The 23505-nt window shown below is 40.0% G+C and overlaps 1 pseudogene; it reads right to left on the bottom strand.

The window, feature by feature from the left end:
- Window positions 1–14289: 14289 nt before the first annotated feature.
- On the bottom strand, window positions 14290–14773 carry LOC142431717 (cytochrome b-c1 complex subunit 7 pseudogene; annotated as a pseudogene).
- Window positions 14774–23505: the final 8732 nt, after the last annotated feature.

Genomic DNA, 23505 nt, shown 5'->3' with positions numbered 1-23505 from the left:
TATGATCCTTAGAGGCAAAGATGATAAGACTTCATCTTACATACTTTAGACATACTGTCGGAGAGACCAGTCCCTGAAGAAGGACAGCATGCTTGGTAAAGTGGAGAGGCAGCAGAACAGTGGAAGGCCCTCAGTGAGATGAATTGACAATGGGGTCAGGCACAGAAATTATTGTGAGGATGGTGCAGGACTGTGCAGTGTTTCCTTCTGTTTTGCATATGATCACTTTGGGTTGGAACCAAATCTAGGCCCCCTAAAAACAACAACAACATATCCTAGCTAACCTCAGATGTAAGGAGCTAACTGATAAAACCTGAGTATCAAGCAAAAGTTCTCCGGAGGAAAAGAAAGACAACAACAAATCCAAACATTTTTCTAAAAAGGAAGGAAAAAAGTAGATGTACATTCTGTTTTGCAAGATGATAGCTGACATTCCAAGTTACTTAAAATATACTCAGTTTGTTTTTGAAACCCAGACTAGTATCCTGATAGAGAGAAATCCAAGCTTACTTCTAAAGACTCTTCAGCATAGCTTGAAACTTAGGTTTCCCAGAGTCAATGAAATATACAATTTTGTTCTAGTTCTTGAATACTTCCTTCCCCCGACTATCATGATCCCAATTCTACCTTACAAATCTGGCTGGACCAGAGGATGTACACTGGCACAGATAGGAACTGGAAACACAGGAAATCCAGGACAGATGACTCCTTCAGGACCAGTGGTGAGAGTGGCGATGCTGGGAGGGTGGAGGAATAGTGAGGGAGAAAGGGGGAACTGATTATAAGGATCTACATATAACCTCCTCCCTGGGGGACAGACAGTGGAGAAGTGGGTGAAGGGAGACGTCGGATGGTGTAAGATATGACAAAATAATAATAATTTGTAAATTATCAAGGGTTCATGGGGGAGGGAGGAGTGGTGAGGGAGGAGAAAAAAATGAGGAGCTGATACAAAGGGCTCAAGAAGAAAGCAAATGTTTTGAGAATGATGATGGCAACATATGTACAAATGTGCTTGACACATGCATGGATGTATAGATTGTGATAAGAGTTGCACGAGCCCCAATAAAATGATTTTAAAAAATTAAAGTCTTTGGGATTCCTTCAAAATAATCATGGAATCTGGTTTAAATTCCTCTGACCTTAATTCATTCTGCTGGCTTGAAACCAATTTTTTATTTTAAATATATCAGCTTTTTTATTGTAAAGTATCCTGGAGGGAAGCAAAATTGCTATGTTGATGTGTCTTAGAAGCTTCTAGTTATCAATCAAAATAAGCATCCCATTGAGCCTGCTTAATTTGGAAGCTTTTAATTTCTAATCCACTCTCCAGAAAAGTTAATTTAGCTAACAAAAGAACCTCAAAGTAGCTCCATATTTCCCACACTGCCCTAGTGAGCTCATGCCAAGTAACTATGTATGAGTAGACATGGAACCATAGAGCTTGTGCATCTTCCATGGGAGCCTCTCAGAAGGAAACTTTGTATTTCTCCTTGATTTGACAGGTTTGTTCAAAGTTTAGGACTTTCAGACTTAAAAGATTGCTATCAGACATATGGGCTAACATCAGGCTTAGACCTTGGACGGGACTGGGTTGGAATGTTTTCTTAACGTACAATTGCTCTTGTATACAAAGCTCTTCCTTATACATATATGTGTGTCTATGAATTTGTTTCTCTAGTCCACCGGGACTCACACAGTCACTTTAACTAACACGTGCAGGAAAGCCGCAGAGACATTGTCATGTGACTGTCAGCTTAATGCTTCTGGCCCATCCTCTAAACTGGTGTACACTATCATAGGATTCTCTAACCAATCTGTGGTTGATGCCTGCTTTCAAAATTCAAAGGACTCCCTGCCATCAAGTAAATACTGACTCATCGTGGTCCTGTGATCCTCTAGGACAGAGTAGAACTGCCCTTGTAGGTTTATGAGACTCTGTCTCTCTGTTTTAAAAATTGAGATTCTAACTCTTAACAGGAATAAAAAATTCCTCGTTTCTCCCTCAGAATGGGCTGGTGGTTTTGAACTAACTGCTGACTGTGACGGTTACAGCCCTATGTGTAACCACCAGGGCTCCCCTGATGCCTGTCTGAGTGACTCTTACATAGTTAACCTGTGTCCTGGTGTTTTGGTTTTTTGTTTGGTGGTGTTTGTGGTGTGGAGAAGGGCTTATGAAGCCCAAGATTCTACAAACTCAAAATGTCATAGAGAGTAATTTTCGCAAACTTAGAACCTCTATTACTAATATTAGCAGAGGTCAGTTCTTGCAAGAAAAAAATGAAACCAGATCATTCAATAAAACTGGAGGATCGCTACATTTGAAGACAGGAACCTGGAAACAGAGCTCGGAATTTGAGAAGTGTATCACACAACAACTCCCAAGGATCCATGGAGCTGGATGAACTCGGAGAACTCATGGTGGTACCCAAATGCTGGGTTCTTGACTTCTTGGAGTCAGAGACTGTAATACATCTTAAAATCCTGCGTTTGACACCAAGACATGTCAGAAAGCAAACTGGACATTCTTTAAAAAAAATCTAATAAATTTTATGGGAGGAATAAGTGATTTGAATAAGGGTAAGTTCATACTTTAGGAAATGAAGTAAGCATCTGGCAAAAGGAATTTTTCACCGATTTTAAGTAGAAAACATTCAGGAATGTAAAAAGAAAATTTCTGATTGACATTTACAAAATCAAGGCTTACTAGTCACAAGGCAATCATGAGCTACATTAAATGTTGTTTGTTAATTAGAATGTTTGCATTAGTTTAACATCTGATAATCAGTGATAATCTCATTGCCAGCCTGAGTAAGTATTCTTCCCAAGAACACGCCAGGAGAGGAAGGAAAGGGAGTCTGCAGACTTTCTGAAGTGTTATGGCTAGGTGACCTTTAAGAGTCAGCTCTGAACGAACAGTAAACAACAACATGGACCTTGACCTGTGTCTTGGGTGTACATTTCTACTTAAGCCAAGAACCTAGATTTTTGAAATTACTTAGCAATGATGTTTTCAAAAATGTCAATGACACATTACTTTTAAAAAATTCATTGGTTTTATCAAGAGACTCATGAATTGGGCAACCGCTAGTACCAGAGATTGGAAGAGCAGTCCAAAGCAGAAGTTTTATGAGCAATGGCCACACAGGAACAATGAAGCCACACTGGGCGATTTTAGATTACCTGGTGGGTATTTGATGTTAGTGAATTATGGACTGATGCACTCTGAATTCAGCTTGTGGGAAGGCCATGTCTGTACAGGAAAGAAAAAGTTGGGTTTTATTTTTCTGACATGGTGATTCACATCAGTGGCTCTGTCTTGGACCTAGCATGCTCGTCAGATGAGTAGTCATTACCAAGGACTGAAGGGAGAGGGCGTGGTAGTTCTTGCTTAAGGGGTACTGAGTTTCTGTTTGAGGAGGTCAAAATCCTCTGGAAATAGGAGGTGTTTTTGTTGCTGATGGTTAGCTAAATTGAGTTTTCTGCTGAATGAATTAGGAAATAAAGGCTTCTAAATTAAGCAGGCTCAATGGGATACCAATTTTGACTGATACCTAGAATCTACTAACAGTTTAAATTCTATAGCACTTGGATTGTGAAAGGCTTCAGATTTCAGTGGGAACATGAACACTATTTAGAATTCAACCGGTACTTGTATTGTTTGTGATCGTTAATCAGCAATGTGACAATGTACGTTTGAAAGTAGATTACATATGTATGGATTGTGATAAGAGTTGTATGAGTCCCTAATAAAATGTAAAAAAAGAAAAGGGGGAAAAAAAAGAAAGAAAGAAAAGAAAATGATTAGGGCAAAGAATGTACAGATGTGCTTTATACAATTGATGTATGTATATGTATGGACGGTGATAAGAGTTGTATGAGCCCCTAATAAAACGTTTAAAAAAAAAAAAAAGAAAGAAAGTAGATTACAACTGTTGTGGCCAGCCCAGGGAGAAGCAGTATTGTCCTCAGAAAACTTGCCTGGGCATGCCTTTAATTATGAAGAAATGCATATTCATGATTTCAAATACAAACTACCACGTGGATAGATAGTCTAAGAGTTCCAGGATCAATATTATAATCCTTGTTAATCTGCAGTTGTGTACATTCCCCAATCACGGTCCTTTCCCTGATTGTGTAGACCTGCTGGTGACAGTGGTTAATTAATTTGCTGCCAATCATAATTTTGGGATGATTGCCTTCGTTTCTGTTGATGTATTTAGCCACACGGCCGTGAATGCTTTGGGCAGCATTATGGTCTCATGCTCAGTTTCCCTTAGGCGAATAATTTTTCTTTGTCCTGTTGAAAGCATATTAAAATTGTCTTCATAGGATATGCTCAAATTTGGGGTATTTTCTCCCCTAGAACTATTGCACAACAGGGTCCAATGGAGTGACATTATGGAGTATGTCAAAATAAAAAAAGGTTTCCTGAGAGAAAGAGAAGGTTGCGTCCAAGAAGATATCCAAATTCATACAATGAAAAATGGCCACTTCACTGAACACGGAGGAAACTCCATTTTTGTATAGTGAGAGCAGGAAGCAAAATTCACAAACTAATAAGTGTGCATCAAATAAGAACAGAGGACTGGTTCAAGATGGCCAACTAATCACAGAGAGTTAATTGCTTTTCAACATTCAGGAGAAAAATACCAAGAAAAAAAAAGACCATGCTGCCAGTAATCTTTACAAAAGACTCAATAGCAAGGTAACTTGAAACTTCCAAAGGCCGGAGACTGTGGGAGTGGGTGCAGGAGAGGAGGAAGGGGTAAGGACTCCCAGGAGATGCTTAGCACTTCTCCCCACCCACCTGCCTTCCTGTGCCCTACCTCCTTAGCCTCCCTGATAGGCCCACACAACACATTACTCTCACCTGGATCCCACTTCGCCTCCACACCTAGCCCATGCAGACCCGCTGGTGTGTGATTACCTTCACAAGGCCCACTTTCTTTCCTGGCTGGTGGGACCCTGCTGCACTGGAACTCACCCTGCAATTGCCCCCATGACAAGTCCGGTACCCGCTCTGCCCCCCACCCTTCTTATAGCAGCGCAGCTAGCTTTTCCCACACCAACTACAATGCTTCTGGAAAGAGTGAAGTCCTGACCAAATAGCAACGTTAAAATTTTTTTTTACTATTTTATAATTTCTTTTAAATTAGTTCTACCCTTTCCCCCCTTTTTACATTTAAAAAAATTTAAATTCCCCTTCTTTTATTTTCTCTTCTCTCGCTTATTCTATTTTTCTTCCTCTACTTGTTTTCTGTTTTCTATTATTCCTCTTCTGCATCACTGGATGCAGTTAACCAAACTCACATGACCCAACCTTCCTAATTCTCATAACAATGATATCAAGTAAACATGGAAAAAGCAGAAGATATTGGTCCACATGAAAATAAAAACCTAAAAGACATAGGAAACAATGCCTAGACCCAAAGGAAATGGTTGAAGATTCCAGAAAAATAATTCAGATGAATAATGAGCAGGTCCTTTAATCAGATGGAGAAATAATCTAAGAGAACAATTGAAAGAATAGAAAAAAACTGTAAGCATTACAAGAAAAACTCCAGAAGCCCCCAAACTAAGATAACAGAATTGCACACCATTATAAAAGAACAGAGCAATTGAGCTGAAGGAACAGAGAGCTGAATAAGCTTGAAGACAAATATTTTGATTCTAATCTATGAGGAGTATCAACAAAAAGCACAAAGGAGTCTCAGAGAAGTTCTAAGAATTAAGTGGGACACTATCAAGAGAAATAGCTTATGTATCATTGAGATTCCAGAACAGAAAGAAACATACAACCAAGAGAAAATAGCACAAGAAATCCTGAAAGAAGATTTCACTCACAACACAAAAGAGGAGAAAGTAGACATACAGGAAGCAGAGAGAACACCAAACTGGATAGACCCCAAAAGAAAAATAGCATGACATTGTAGTTAAACTCCCCAACATAAAATACAAGGTAAGAATTCTGAGAGCAGTCGGGAGAAAAAGAACAGTCAACATACAAAGGAACAGCAGTAAGAATAAGCTTGGATTTCGCGCCCCAGTAGAATCCATTCAGTGGAGTGACATATAAAAAAATCCTAAAAGAAAAAAAGTAAAACAAAACTGATATTTATAAATCTTGTATGCCACAAAATTATAACTTAAATATGAGGGATTAAAAAAAGAGTACTTCTAGACAAGAAAAAATCAAATCAAATCAAATAAATTTGTAAAAACAAGGCCAACATTAGTAAAAATAATAATTGGGGTACTCTGAACAGATAACCAATAGCAGACAAACGAGATCAATAGTACAAGACAACTCCATACAAAAATCAATATATGCAAAGCAGTTTCCAAAATATCACAGAAATATAGGAAGAAAAACCCCCAATAACACCACAAAAATGCACCCAGCAAAATGACAGCAACAAATGCACACATGTCAATAAAAAACACTATTAACTGATGAAATGCACTAGTCAGAGACAGAGAATAGTAGACTAAATTAATGTTTCTTACAAAAAAGTATACCTTAGACAGAAAGACAAAAATAGACTACAAATCAAAGGTTAGAAAAAAATATACATAGCATGAGCATGAGGGCTCCCCCCATCCCCCCACCTACCAAGAAAAAGCAGGAATGGCAATATTCATCTCCAATTACACAGATTTCAAAGCAAAATCCTCCTGGGAGACAATGAAGGGCAATACATAATGATTTTTCCTTATTGCTTAGTGGAGGGGCCATTTTCATACTGTTAATAGGAGTGGAAGGCATAACCAAAATTAACATATATGCACCAAACAAAACAGGTTCAGCAGTTTTTAGACTAAGAACAGCATTGAAATGTTGCCTGATACTGTAAACCTCACTAATAGAAGCAGGACATTGTCAGACTCAGTGCCAGAGGGTGAGTCCCTTCTGTCAAAGTATGAGAGTGAACCATAAAGGACCTTCATTTGTTGGTGGGCATGAGTCATCATTGGAACGTGCATAGAGTATGAATCTAGGAAAATTGGAAGCTGTAAAAACTGAAGCGGATCACATAGTGATTGATATTTTAGGTAATAGTGAGCTGAAATGGCCTGGTATTGAACACTTTGAATCAGAAAATCATATGATTTACTATGCCAGATTTAAGAGGTATGATGTTGCATTCATTTCAAAAAGGAAATTTCAAGATCTATCATGATATCTGTGATAGGATATCTATCTGTGGATAAAACCTATCTCCATACAAAAAAATCCAGTTTAATAGGACTATTATTCAAATTCATGCACCAACCACTAAAACCAGTGATGCAGAAATGAAAGAATTCTATCCACATTTTCAGTCTGAAATTGATCAAACATGAAATCAAGATGCATCATTAATGATTGGCGATTGGAATACAAAAGTTATTTAAACTGGAGGAAGGAACAGTAATTGGAAAATGCAGCCTAGGTGACAGAAATGGAGCTGAAGATTGCATGATAGAAATTTGCAAGATCAACCACTTGTTTGTTGCAAATACCTGTTTTCAACAACACAGAAAGCAAGTGGACTTTTCCAGATGGCATGCACAGATCACACTGACTACATCTGCGAGAAGAGAGGATGGAGAAGCTTAATATTAGCACCTAAAACCAGGCCAAGCGCCAGCGGTGGAGCAGACCATCATTTGGTCTTATGGAAATTCAAGTTGAAGTTGATGAAAATTTTAAAAATCCACGAAAGCCAAAATACAACTTTAAATATACCCCACCTGGATTTTGAGAACATCTTAAGAAAGATTTGACACACCAATGGCAAAAGACATGATGAGCTCTGGGCTATATTAAGAAGGCCATTCATGAAGAAAGAAAAAGGTCATTAAAGAGACTGGAAAGGAAGAAAAGATCAGAGTGGATGTCAGCGGACTAAGCCTCTCGGTGAATGCCCTCTGATCATAGTCGAAGGATGTGACTGACCTTGCTATGAGCCATAGAGCATTGCAAAGCTGATGATGGCAGATGCAGTTAGGTTAAAGTGTAATCCCTTATCATTTGATCTCTCTTTTGACTTCTTTTAATGTTGTTTCGTTTTTTGGAGAAAAAGTACAGGGCAAATACCCACGAGTTGAGCATCCTGTGAATGCACTTTGGCCATGGACCAGGGGTGTGGATGCAATGGAAAGTGGATCGCTGCAGAACCAGCTAGGTTAAAATCAAACACTTTCATTTGCTCTCCCTTTGGACCCATTTTAAATTTGTTTTGGTTTTTAATATTTCCTATTTTCTTTTCAATTGAGAGTTTTCTCTGGTTTATTTTGTTGTTGTTGTTGGATTTTGTTGTTTTGCTGCCCTCCCCCCCCCCCCGTTTCTCTTCCAGTATATGAAATTCAGGGGAGTTAGATCTATAGAGGGAGTAACTAATTAAGGACTTACTAGGGGTCTGGGAAGGGAGGTTGGCGGGAAAGAGAACTAGTAGCAAAGAAGAAAATGTTCTGAAACTGATGCTGGTGATGACTGTACATCACCAACATATACACTATAGATTTATTTATCCTGGCTTTCATATACTAAAAAACATACAAAAACAAAACAAAAACCCCAGCAAAAAGAAATAGCTAACAATGACAAAATAAATCAGAGAAAAGCAAGAAATACTAAAAATTAGAACAAATTTTACATGGCTCAAAGGGGACATCAAATGAGCAAGTATTACATTTTAACTTAATTAGATCTACCATAATTGAGTGTACAACTCTTTTTGATATGACCAAAGTATGGAAGTGCATACGTGTGGCAACTACATAAACTACGGTCAACTTACAAAGGGGTGGAGTCTAGCCTGTCAATCAGGTCGAGCTTGATGACCTCATTTGCAGGCATGAAGGAGATAAATAGCTCACTGGAGGCCAGATCCAAGCTTTGCTACTCTATCTGCTTGGTCTTCCTGCTGACAAGATACATGGAGCTATGCTGATAGAGTCAGATTCCTGGAGCTGGAAGAGCCATGTGGAGACCCGTACCAGTGCTGAGATACAGTGGATCACTGGATCCACATGACTTTCCATCCACTGGCCTGTGATCTTGCTGCATTCAGCATCATTGCTTGGCTGTGTGAGTATAAAGAGGAATGTATGTACTAGTATTGACATATGGGCTAACATCAGATTCATGGACTTGATCTGGTCTGGGCCAGGATGTTTTCCTCAATGTACAATTGCTCTTTGATATAAAGTTCTCTCTTACATATATGAATTTGTTCCTCCAGTCCACTGGACTAACACAATATGTGAAGTATATGTCATTAAAAATATTAAAAACAAAGAAACAAAGTGGGTGTCAGAAGAGACTATGAAACTTGCTCTTAATTGTAGACTAACTAAGACACATGGAAGAAATGATGAAGTTAAAAAGCTGAAAAGAAAATTTCAAATGGTAATTCATGAAGACAATATAAAATATTATAATGAAATGTACAAAAGGAAGAACATGATCAGTATATCATAAACTTAAAGAATTCAAGAAAAAATTCAAGCCTTGAGTTGCAATCCTGCAAGATTATGTGTTAGTCTGGATTGACTAGAGAAACAAATCCATGGACACAGATATGTATATAAGAACACATATATATATATATAAGAGAGAGGTTTATATACAAGAGGAACTGAACATTGAGAAAACATCCCAACCCAGTCCAATCCAAGGCCATAAATTTGACATTAGCCGATATGTCCACTACCAATCTATAAAGTCCTCTTCAGACTCACGAAACACATGAAATGAAGCCAAAAGCAGGACGATCACAAACCATTGGGTAGAAAGTCTTTGGATCCAGTGGCATTGTAAGCATCTCAGAGCTGGCAGGGGTCTCTCTGTGGCTTCTCCGGCTTCTGAGGTCTGGTTGTGTCCATGTCGCTTGTCTTCTGCAATGTCTCCTAGGAAGTGGCAGAAAGAGAGAGAGGTGTCTTCCGCCTCCAAAGAGGCAGGACCAGATTTCCCAGAATTCTCAGGAGAAGGCCAGGCCCACACAGAAGTCTCATTGGCTATCTCCAGATTGACAGCCTAGACTCCACGCCTACACTCTTAATCCTTAAGTTGACACCAGATGAGGGGACGGCCACAGATTCTATGGGCAAACTGTTGAGTGATGCAAGAAGCATCTAAAGAACATGGAAAGAATTTGCAGAGTCACGGTACCCAAAGAATCACTGCATAGTCCACTATTTTAAGAGGTATCAAATGAGCAAAAGCCAATGGCACTCAAGAAGTTCAAGCTGCACCGAAACAACCAAAAATAAAGACTCTAGGAATTGATGGGATACCAACTGAAATGTTTCAACAATCTAAAGCACTGGAAGCGTACACTTGTTTATGCCAGTTTGGAAGACAGTTACATGGCCAACTGTCTGGAAGAGGCCCATATTGGTACTCATTCAAAAGAAAATAAGGTGCTGTCTTATAACCTATGGCCATCAGTGATATTCCGGTTTGAGTCTTGATACAGATTCAGTCTCTACTGAATTCCTTCTGACCATTTAGCTGCACTGTGGATAGCCTGGCCTTCAGGCAGAGTGCATTAGAAAGTGGATTACTATCACACCCTTATCCAGTCCAGGGAGGGGTATTCTAACTCTTAGACCCTTGTGTGGGTGTGCTTCTAGTAGACATTGGGATACTAGGGTGGCATAGTTGTGAGTCCTATGCTCGTGACCCACATCTTCACACCTGGTCAGAGGGCCCTGAGCCAATCATGTAAGCACAATGCACACAATTATGGTCCCATTCCTTCTTCCACAAAACTGCCTGCAACTGTGATGCACTCCTCTGCTGTCAATCATGTTTTGGGGACAGTTTCCCTTGTACTCCTATGTCTTATGTAAGTGAATGGTTGTCTGTAAATCCTTGGACTCTATTATGAACTGATGGTCTTTCACATCTCAATAATGTGTCTTTGTCTAGTCTTTATCCTGAGTAAGACTTACTAAATGTTCTCCACAAATTATATTTAAAATTTGGTGTCTCCTTTGTCTCCCCACTAGTATACATTATTCAATAGTTCATACAAATACATGACACACGTCACATATAGATTCCCTTGATTTCTGATTCTCTGATACCTACCAATTAAAAATAAAACATCTGTTTTTTGTGTAATTGTGGAATTTAGGGACTTTTCCAAGACAGTGTACATTAGATAAAATATTTAGAAGACCCAATTCAAGTCCTAGAGTACATACCTACTCCAGCTCATTTCTGAAGAAGTAATTATAATCCATTTATAATTATTTAATAAAATCATTTTATTGGGGCCTTGTACAAATCTTATCACAATACATCCACCCATCTATCCATTGTGTCAAACACATTTGTACATTTGTTGCCATCATCATTCTCAAAATATTTGCTTTCCACTTGTTTATCTTTTTAAAGACAGGCATATTTGAATTGTACTCATATGAAAAATACTTACTTGATATCATCCATGAGGCAAAAAATCAGAAACAATGAGTTCAATTACTTGAAAATGTATTTCAATTCAGTATGGTGAACTTTCTGTATATTTAAAGAAATTTAATAATAACACATGCTGCTGTGAAAAATGGTTTGTTTCCTCTTCCTTAGGGTGTTTTAAAAGAGTTTGGACAATTATTTGACATCATGGAACTCCCCAAGCTTTAAATAGAATCTGGACCAATTCCAAAGCAATGGTAAGAGACTATGTTCACAGTATGACTTGACCATTGGTATGTCTTTGGAGAAATCGTTTATCCAGTTTGAACATTAGTTTCTCATCTACTGGAAGCGATATGACAGTACAATATAGAGCCTCTTATTGGTGAAAAAGATCTCAGATTCAAACATATGTCACAGACCATTTTATTTAATAGAACAAAGACACAACAGACAAATCATCTGGATGAAGGTGACCATCAGCAAGAGGCCATAATGATATTGGAAGGATGCAGGGCCATGTGGCTAATTATGGGTGATAGAAAACAAAGGAAATCATCACAAAATATGATTGACAGGAGATCAATTCATCATTGTCACAGGTGAGATTAGCAAAGCAGGTAAAGGACACAACTGTAGACTGGATTCGTTTGCAGGCTTGGCTTTGGGAACCTTAAAGCACCTGGCTGCTTGAAGTTCAGGGTGTGAGTCATGACCTTGTGGGCCTGGCACCCTTGCTTCCAGGTGACAGGCAGCAGTAAATCATTAAGGTTCACCCAGACAAGTCACCAGAGGGCAAGACTGCCCCTTCCTGGGCTTGCCAGGGAATTGTATTTACTTTCAAATGCACTCTGCCATGGGGAATAGCTTTTCACACGGTCAGAAAGAACTCACATGGAAGTGGAACTCTAAATGACTCTAATTGGAGATAGCACTCCCACTGTAAGTTGAAGTTTTCCAAAAAGCAAGTGCTTTGGAATTTAAGCTCTAGTACAAGTCCCCGGGTGTCCAAACAGATTATGCATTTGGCTGCTAACTGAAAGTTTGGTAGTCTGAGTCATCTAGAGCCATGTTGGAAAAAGGCCTTAATTTACTTCTGAAAATCTCAGCCACTGGTAATGATGGTTCTACTTTGACACACATGGGTCACCTTGAGCTGAAATGGACTTCCTGGCAACTGGTTTTGGACACACACACACACACACACACACACACACACACACACACACACACACACACGTGTTACAAAAACCTAGGGACCAGTATTGCAAACAAAGAATTCTTCAGTAGAGAAAGATTGCAAGAGTTTACATTGGTAAACTTGTATTTTGAAATCTGGTCTTCTGCCACTTGCTCCCTATGTCAAAAGGAAACTGTATCTTATTACTCAAACCAGAATCCTAAGTCATTCTTGACATGTCTCTGCACTTTGTGATCTTCCCACATCAAATCCACATGCAAGCCAGTGACTCTCTGTCTCCCTCAACTCCATCTACTATTTCTGTTCTGCCACCCCACCCTAGACCAAGTCATGATCCTCTCTCACCTGGGTCAAATCGCTAGCTTTTAATGTAGTCTACTTGCTTCTATTATGACCCAGCTTAGCCCATATGCTACCCTTCAACCAGTGGGATCTCGTCAAAACACAAATCTGGTTACCTACTAGCCCAAACAACTCTGCCCCCCATTCACATCCAAAGAAACTATCTGGGCAGTCTTAGTTATTCCACTAACCTGTTCCCCTCCCCCCCAGGGCCCAGCTTTTTAAAATTTTTATTTGTTTTATACTCCATACGCACAGTCTGTCTTTCACTTTTTCCAAGGATTCCCATTTTCCCCTCCTTAGTATGGGGCTGTCCAATAAGCCAGGTGAGCACAAGTTTATTTGTGTTTATACTTACTAATTAGAAGTGAACAGTTTCACATGAAAGATTCTGCTTCTATGTCTGGCTGACATCTGTCCCTGTCCCAGCCCCAAAGTACCTTCTTGCAGAATCAAAGCCTCTTTTCAATTTATAATTCCTGACAGGGACCAAAGGAGGCCAGGTGGTATTGTCCAATAAATTTGGTCTGGTGTTCAAACCCACTAGCCACTTCATGGAGATGAAATTGTCTTCCCCTAGAAAGACAGGCAGCTCCAGAAACCCTACATCGACAATAAGTGGTTTTAGTTTAATAGGGATTGAGTAATCTGTGATTTAGGCATTACAGTAAGCAAGATAAGCATGGATTTATTTGTGCTTAGTGAACAGTTTCGTTTTTCACCACAAACCCATATGAAAGGAGTTGGTCACTGTGATTTAAAACGTAAGCACCAGTAGGCCTGTGCTTATCTTTTTTATTGGATTACCCATCCATGCCCTCTTGACAATTGCTACTCCCTGGCCTTTTTGACAATCTATCTTGGACCCTCTATAGTATTTACATAATCTAGTGTCAATTTGGAACTTGAGAGGGTTAAGAGTGAAAAGGTGGAGTCTCTGTGTGGGCATGACCTTCTCTTGAGGATTCAGGGATCTCTTGTATTCCCCTTTGGAGATGAGAGACACTCTCTCTGCTCACATCCTGCAAGACATAGCAACTGACAAGGCACATGGAACTACACTAGTACCCTGAGCTGGAGAAGCCTCGTGGAGACCTCTGCCAATGCTGGGATGCTTACAACACCACTGGATCCACCAGAGTTCCCACCCACTGGCCTGTGATCTTCCTGCATTCAGTGTCATTCCATGTGTTTCATGAGTCTGAAGAGGACTGTATAGATTGGTATCAGACATATGAGTTAACATAGAACTTATGGACTTGATCTAGACTTGGCTGGGATGTTTTCTCAATATTCAATTGCTCTTGTATATAAACATCTTTCTTTCTTCTTTTTACAATACATATTTATTTAAAGTACTACATTTGCAGCCTAGGATGGTTTTTAAATTAAACATTTCAGGTTGAACCAACTTCATAAAAATACTCTGCAGACAGCTACCTCCACAGATTTCAATGACATGATCCTTTCTTGGCCCATTCTCTATCTCTTTTCTTTTCCAAATCACATCTTTCAGGTATGGCTCCAAGTAGAATTTATCCTCCTCATATTTTGTCCACTGTTCTTTAGGCAAGATCTGTTACCTCATGCTCAGGTCCAAGGTTCTCTTAATGCGAAACATCCGCTCATTATACAGGTTTTCAGGAAACCTTTTTATGGCTTCTATCACATCTTCGGTCTCGTATATTGTGTCATCTCGCATTAGTCCGAGTTTATTGAACCCCGCAGCGTTGTGGTACCATTTTCGAATGCCGTCCAGCCACCGGCCTGAGGCTGCAACGGTGGACCTGCCGGCCATTTTGACCCAAGAGTGAAGCGTTGCCTGCTCTAAACATCTTTCTTATACACATATGAGTGTCTAGGAATTTGCTTCTCTAGTCCACCCAGACTAACCATCTGTCTTGCTGTTTCAGTCCAGTCTTCAGGCAGTGGTTGTATTCCTTCCCTCGCAGCTGGGCAGCACTGTCCCTTCACATCTTCACAGGAGTGGACAGCTTCATCTTTCTCCTACAGAGTGGCTAGTGGGTTCACACCACAAATCTTGCAGCCCAGCGCCTAAATCACAGAGATTCCAGGGCTCCTTCCAGCACCTAGAAGAGAGTCTACCCATTAGTAGGTAGTTATTGAAATATTTTAAAGATGAATTCATGGGACAAGCTTTTAAAGTACTTTTATTTGGAGTTTAATGTATACACATACAAATGAACATTTTGCACATGCAAAATCGTCAAGTGTACAGAGTATTGATTTTCCTCAATACTATGGAAAGGCTTGCAAGATTTTAATTTTTATGTCTGGATTCTTCATTACCAAAAGAAGATTGGTGTCTAACGATCATTAAGGAGTCCTGGTCCAACGTGTAATGGGTTATAGGTTGGACTGATAACTTCAAGGTCAGAAGTTCGAAACCACAACCCCAGGAGACAGATAAGACTTTCTACTCCTGAAAAGAGTTAGTCTTGGAAACCCATAGGGGCAGTTCTTCTACCCTGTTCTATCAAAGGTCACTGTGAGTCAGAATCAACTGAAGATTTTAGAAAATGATGATTACATATGTACATGTCTGTATTTAGGTTTCTAGGTATGCCCTTTGCCTCCTACTCCTTTCCTCTATTTCCTTACACTTTCCTCCTGTCCTACTACCATGCTCAGCCTTCATTCTGGTTTCAGTAATTCCTCTCAGTTATATTTATGATAATGGGGGGAAATAGACCTAAGTGCATATATTTGTAGGTTTAGTAGTAGGGTAGCAGGTGGACATTGGGCCTCCTCGCGCACATTCCCTTAATACAAGAGCAGCTTGCTCAGCTAAACGGTCATTCCATGATACCCACCTTCCCGACATGATTGCTGAAGACAGATGTGTGCATAAGCAAACGTGGTGAAGAAAGCTGATGGTGCCCGGCTACCAAAAGATCTAGCATCTGGGATCTTAAAGACTTGAAGGCAAAAAAGCGGCCATTTAGCTCAGAAGCAACAAAGCCCACAGAGAAGAAGCACACAAGCCTGTGTGAACACGAGGTGTTGAAGGGATCAGGTAGCATACACCAAAGAACAAAAGCCATCATTGTGTGATCACCTTCCCCACATAAATGCTGAAGACGAATGTGTGCATAAGTAAGTATGGTGAAGAAGGCTGATGGAGCCCAGCTATCGATAGATATAGTGTCTGGGGTCTTATAGGCTTGAAAGTAAACAAGCGGCCATAGCCCAGAAGCAACAAAGCCCACATGGAAGCAGCACACCAACCTGTGTGATCATGAAGGACCAAGGGGACCAGGTTTCAAGCACCAAAGGTGGGGGGAGGGTGGCCGGGGGGCGGAAAATCATACCATTGTGAATGAGAGGAGCGCGTGATGGGGACCTAATCTGTAAACAATTGGACATCCCTTGCAGAGGGGTAGAGGGGAGGAGACGAGAGTTCAGTGTAGCAATAATGAAACGCACAACCTTCCTCTAGTTCTTAAACGCTTCCTCCCCTCAACTATCATGATCCCAATTCTACCTTGCAAACCTGGTTATAACAGAGGATGTACAGTGGTACCGATAGGAACTGGAAACACAGAGAATCCAGGACAGATGAACCCCTCAGGACCAGCAGTGAGAGTGGCTATACCGGGAGGGAATGTGGGATAGAAAGAGGGAACTGATCACAAGGCTCTACATATAACCTCCTCTCTGGAGGATGGACAACAGAAAAGTGGGTGAAGGGAGACACTGGGCAGTGTAAGATAAGATAAAATAATGATTTATAAATTATTAAGGGTTCATGAGGGAGGGGAAAAAGGAAAATGAGGAGCGGATTCCAGGAACTCAAGTGGAAAGCAAATCTTGAGAATGATGAGGGCAACGAATGTAAGTGTGCTTTACACTATTGATGTATGTATGGATTGTGATAAGAGTTTTATGAGCCCCAATAAAATAATTTTTAAAAATGATAATTATAGAAATTTGGCACTAGAGGGCAGTAGAGGTAAAGGAATGAACAGCTCCATCAGTCAGTGGTCCATTTTAAGTGGATGCCTTGTTCAGTTTTTCAGAGGGGCAGAGGATTCTGGGAAGCTCCGTGGTTATCCATATATCTTTGCAGAAGCAGGGGCCCAAACAGCCTCCTTTGAGGTGCTCCTCATTATTGCCTTTCTCTAGCTGTGTTGGTCAACTCTTTTCAGGTGCAAAATGACAAGTGTATAGGATACTTCAGGGGAGGTTTAATTGGGGGATACCCAGAGATGGGAAGGGGACAGAACTTTTATGCCCCAGCGGTTACATGTTCATATCAGATAACTAGAGTGATATCAGGATGCAAAAACATTAATAAATGCTGTGATCATATTGTTGCCACTCTTTTTGCTTAAATATACTGTTTATTTCTGAAAAAAAGCTTGAAAAGTAGGATAACATGGAAAAATATAAAGAATAAAATTAAAATGACCTAGGAGCCCACAAATATGAGATATTATTTTCTTGTTTTTCTTTCCAATAGTTTTATACACTTTTCCCCTCAGTAAAATGGGTCATGGCATACATGTAAAAGTATGTTCCCTTTCTATTAAGCTATTTAGAAGACTTAAAAAATCATTTAGAAAATCATTTTATTGGGGACTCTTACAGCTCTTTTAACATTCCATACATCAATTGTAACCAGCATATTTGTACATATGTTGCCATCATCATTTCCCAAACATTTTCTACTTGAGCCCTTAGTAGATTTTTATTTAATATTTTTGGCTTATAGAAAAGTTGAGGAGATACTCCAGAACATTCCCAGGCATCCCCTCCCCTTCTATACAGCTTTCCTTTATTTGGCAGAGTTGCTGCAACTGATGAACCAATGTTGATAAATTATTATTAATGTTTCTTTTTGGATAAATTATTATTAACCGAAGCCTACAGTTACATTATAGTTCACTATTTGTGTTGTACAGTTCATAGATTTTTAATAAATCATTTTATTGGGGCTCATACAACTCTTATCACAATCCATACATACATCAGTTGAGTAAAGCACCTGATACATTGGTTGCCCTCATCATTCTCAAAATTCGCCTTCCACTTGGGTTCCTGGAATCAGCTCATTTTCCCTTCTCCCCTCCCTCCCTGCTCCCCCTTCCTCATGAACCCTTAATAATTTATAGATTATTATTTAATCTTATCTTACATATTAAAAACATATATTAAAAAACATATTATGTCCTTTATTCACCATATCAAGTATCAAAGAAAATAGGATTTCACCACCTTTTAAACCTCTTTGTACTTCACGTATTCACCCTTTCTCCTTCCTACTCCAATCCCTAGTACTTACTGAGGTATTTATTGTCACTGTAGTTTTGGCCTTTCCAGAATCCATTTAGTTGAAATTATACAATATTTAGCCTGTTAGGCTCATTTCTTGCACTTGAAATATGCACTTAAGCTCATTCCAGCCTTTTTCCTAGCTAAGATCTCCGTTTTTGGTCACCAAATAATAGCTCATTATGTGGATGTAACACAATTAGTTTACCCAGTTTCTTTTGAGGAACATTTTCATTGCTTCCAGGTTTTGACCATTATGAGTAAACTGTTGTAAACATCTGTGTTCAGGTTTTGCGTTAGTATAAGTTACCAAGTAAATGTTTAGGAGTTCAACTGCTGGATTAAGTGAGCTGCTTGTTTAGCATTGGAAGAAATGGCTAAAATATCTTCCATAATGGCAGATTTTGGATATCCTTGAATGAAAGTTCTATTGCTCCATATTTATGCCAGTGTTTGTTATTATTTCAATTTTAGCCATTCTATAGTTGGGTGAAGTCTATGGGTGGTACACATGATGAATGTACTTGGCTATAAACTCACATGTTGGAGATGTGAATCCATCTGATGACTCCTCTGAGAAAGCCCTTGTGATCTATCTAAAAAAAGAGAGAGAAAAGCCACTGAAAGCCCTATGGAATGGGCTCTTGTGATAGCAAGCTATTCGCATGACATAGTTCACATCTTCAATACTCATGAACAGCCATCTAATGTGTAGCCATGGCTCTCCCTGTTTAGAGGCAGGAAGACTAATGAAAACTGAAAGCCATATGGAAACAATTCATTCCAGGGACTAATAGACTACACAACCATCAGTCCCCAGGACCTTGAGGTGAGAAGACCTGGGTTGTGCTCAGCTTCTGCTCGGAAAAGAATCACATTAGAAGGTGCTGGATAAAGTGGGAGAAAAATGTGGAGCAAAACTGAAAATCATAAACCAGACTAACTGATTGGATAAAGACTGGTGGGAACCCCCAAATCCAGACGGATCTTTCAGGTCTGGAACTCCACTCACCTTTGTGGCAGCACAGCATTGATCCAAAAGCCAAATCCCGGGATGCAGGAAAGAAGGAGGGAAGGAAATAGGCAACACAGGGAGGAACTGGGATAAGGGAGTTGACACAAAATGCGTATGAATTGTTGGATTTGAAACTGGTGATCTGCTCTGTAAATTGTCATCTAGTACACACACACACACACACACACACAAGTATAGATCGCAGTTTTACTGTGACACACGTGGAATTGACCCAAAGGCAAATAATGGTGGGAGAATAGCTTTTTGCTGTTGTAAGTGGTAACTCCCAGATGACATGACACTGAGTGTATTTTGAAATATCTGTTGGGCATCTGTATATCTTCTTTATTGTGTTCACAAGTTTACATATTTTGCACACAAATCCCTGTTTTCTTATTAGTAAATTTTAAGAGTTCTTTGGACATTGTGTTAGTCCGGGTAGACTAGAGAAACAAATCCACAGAAACTCATTGGTATATATGAGAGAGTTTTATATAAAGGGTAATTGTACATTAAGCATCCCAACCCAGTCCAGTCCAAGTCCATAAGTCAGACATTAGCTCATATGCCCGACACCAATCTACAAAGTCCTCCTTAAACTCACAAAACACACACAATGATGCCAGCTGCAGGAGGAAAGCCGAATCAGTGTGTAAGCATCTCAGCGCTGGCAGGGGTCTCCACGCGACTTCTCCAGCACCCAGGGCTGCATCAGGGTAGGTCCATGTGGCTCCTCCTCAGGGATGCCTCGCAGGAAGTGAGCCTTGCCAGCTGAAGCAGGGAACTGGCTAAGGCAGCTGCACCCCGGTCCGATGATCAGAGAACAAGAGACCAGACAGGTGAGGCTCACCGAGCCATTTATCTCTCTGCCCTTCAATTAATCCCACATGTGTTCATCAGCCAGGTTGGCACAATAAACCTTAACTATTACAAACATGTAAGTTCTTTGTCAGAGAGGAGTTTTGCAAATATTTTCTTCCAGGCTGTGCCTTGTCTTTAATTATTACGAAGCTCACCTTAACAATTTTAACTTTCATGCATGTTGCTTTTGTTGTTGTAACTAAAAGCTCATCCCCAAATCTAAGGTCACCTAGATTTTTTCCTATGTCATCTTCCAGAAGTTTTATAGTTTTGCATTCCCTCAAACTCACTTCCATCGAATTGATTGTGACTCATTATCTTCAAATGTTCATAGGTTGTTACATCATAAGTTCCTCTAATGTGCAATTTCATGTTACATGCACTACACAGTTACATTTTCAACCTATCACAGCACATAAAAACTTTATCAGGAAAACTGGACTACAATGACCAAAGATGTTACAGAACACACAAGGGTCTCAAAAGAGAACCAGGATGAGGGAATGGCTTTTAAGACAATTCTACTAAAAGCAACACATGCGCAATATAAAATGCTCAAGTCACACAAATGCATGGCAGTGACTCCAAATGGCCATCAAGGAAGGATTCTAAAAGTCTCCTCCTGCCCATGAAAGGTTAAGTTGGCACTATGGACAGTCAACTCTTCCCACAATTCAGTATTCCATTATTTTCTGGTTATACTAAAAAACAAACAACCAGTAAATTATTTCACATTTAAAAAAAACACTTACACTTTAAAAAATGGGATGAAATGACATGTCCTCTTTCTTATACATGTTTCTGGAGTTATTAAAAATTGCATTTATAAAATAGTTGGTAAAAGTATTCCTCTGGATTGAAGGAGATACAGGTCTCACTAATAAAACAGGTAACAACACATTAATCAGACTTGGCTTCTTTTTCTCCCGCTTCCTCTGCCGCTGGGTTCTTCTAGTTTTTTGTTTCTCCATTTTGGGCAGGCGAATCTTCCTCAGTTTCTAGGTTAACTGCTTCAGCCTGTTCTCCCTTTGCTCCTGTTTTCCCCTTTGTTTGCACTTTTCTGTCTGAAGATTTATTTTTCCTGCTGCCCTTCTTTTAGCGTTATCTCCACTTTTGCTGGAGCAGGTTTGGCTGATCACCTTGTCCATTTCCTCTTGGCCTTCTTTACACCACCTCTTGGGCTGAGCTGTCCTTTTTTGGGGTGTCCTGGATGGGAGAAAGACAAAGCTTTCTTCTCTCATACACTGTGATAGTTTGGGAAACCCGCAGGGCCAGCTCTACCTTGTCCTATTGGGTAAGCTATGACTTGGGAATTGACTTGATGGCAGTGTGTTTCTGTTTTTGAGCCCTGGTTGTAGGGAAGGCACTTGTGGGATGCCTGGGGGCTGCATGCAGCTGAGTTTCAGGGCCACTGCAGCTCTGTTCCGCCAACATCATCATTTGAGTGCTCCAGTTCTTCCGTGGTCTTGCTTATTCATTGTCAGTCTGTACATGTACATGAGCTGATTGCAAATACTATGGCCATGACGAGTCAGGGTCAACTTAGCCCTCAAAAGGACATCTTTTCTTTTATGTCCAATGCAACCTGCCACTTGGTTTCTTGACTGCTGCTTCCATGAGAGTAGATTGTGGATCCAATAAATCCTTGACAACCCCAATCTCAACTCACTTTATCATGACATTATCTCTTGGTTCAGTTGGGTGTAGAATTTGGTCTTCAAAAATAAATTCGAATTTCTTCATTTTCATCAAGAAAGGTTGTGTAACCTGCATGTTTAAAATGATCCATAAGTGATTCCGTAGCTTTTGTTGAGTTCGGAAACTCTGCACTTCACCAAAGCTAGATGACATTTTTTATTATGCATAATGATCAAGGAAAAACTATTTGCAGAATTGAAGCCATATGTCTTACCCCTTCTTGGCAGGAAGCAGTATGTGTTAAAGCACTCAGTTGTGTCAGGGCTTGTGCTCTGGAGCACACAGCACAGATAGACTTCGTGGGAATGATGGAGCAGGCTTCCAGATGACAAGAGAAACAGACACACCTGGGGCCAGGCATTTACATGTGAATTAGGTTGAGATTTAAGTTCAAGACATACCAAAGAAGGGGGGTAAAAACTCTAGTCAAAGCCAAGTTAGGATAAAAGTGAATTCTGGCCCTTCTTCATTGGAAAGAGGATTTCCAACATCCCCAAACCTCCAACTTGTCCTTTCTAATGAGCTGGCTCTGAAAAGCCTGATTTCAGCCTGTGAAAACACAGATTAAACAAAAATCAATTCCAATTTAAATGCATGCCACCCTTTCATATTATAGTTGTAGAGTTAATTGCTCCTTATTGTCATATGCTGTAGGGCAGAAAGGCATCATTAAAGTACTAAAAATTCTTCCCTGAAATGGATTCCTGCCAGAGAGAGAAGACCACTGATGAGCTCTCTTTAAGAGGGCTGTTTTAGAGGTGACTTCTCTCTCTTTTCCCCATGTAACGTGGAGCAAACACTTTTGTTACAGGAGATACTTTCCCGGAGCCTGTGTAAGACATTTAAGACAGTGGTTGCAGGAGCCAGGGGTTTGGAGCTTTCTTGTAAATCATCCTTTAATTCACAGGTTCCTTTTTGTTTAATTTGACCACTGTTTAGTGCAGCCCTATGCCAGGCTTTGTGAGGTCCCGAAGATCCAGTGGTGAGCAAAGGGAGTCTCATTCTGCATGGAATTTATAGTCTAGTCAGATACCAATCAAGCAATCAAATGAACAAACGTGAAATTCCAACTCCAGCAAATGCCTTGAAACAAGTAATGGGAAAATTAGGCTCTGGGATATGAGAGAAGCTTTTCCCAAGAAAAGTTTTATGTGAGTTGGGTTGGTATTAACCAGATTGAGGAAGGGTTTGACATGTGTAAAGGCTTTGTGATGAAAGGACCATTAACTACTGGGAAGAACAGAAAATCCGTGTAACTGGACCTTACAGTGAGGTGGGTATGGGTTGAAGATGAGGCTAGAGACTTAGAGTCCACACCATGTTGATCCTTTCAGGTATCAATATATTGGTCATTGTTTTGAGAGCAATTATGTGATGGTAGGCAAAGAGATGTGAGCACTCTGGAGACAATAAGAGACCAGCGATTACTGGTTTAATTAATACGGCCCTTCTGGCCACAATTCCTTATTCAATGTATTATAGTTCTGGATTCTATATATGTGGCTATCGTCCCATTTTGGAGGTGATTTTTTTTACTATGCTAATGACTAGGATTAAAGTGGGAATACATTTTGCAGTTGAGTAAAGTCTGTGAACTAAGCCGCTATTTATCTCCTTGGCGGTATGGTCTGCTGAAAAACAAGAACCACACCTCCATGAAGGCCATTTTCTGCGTGTAAG

This window comes from Tenrec ecaudatus, chromosome 18 (genome assembly GCF_050624435.1).
Source record: "Tenrec ecaudatus isolate mTenEca1 chromosome 18, mTenEca1.hap1, whole genome shotgun sequence".
NCBI lineage: Eukaryota > Metazoa > Chordata > Mammalia > Afrosoricida > Tenrecidae > Tenrec > Tenrec ecaudatus.
Note: the sequence above shows the minus strand (reverse complement) of the source record. Positions and strands in the feature narration are given on the sequence as shown.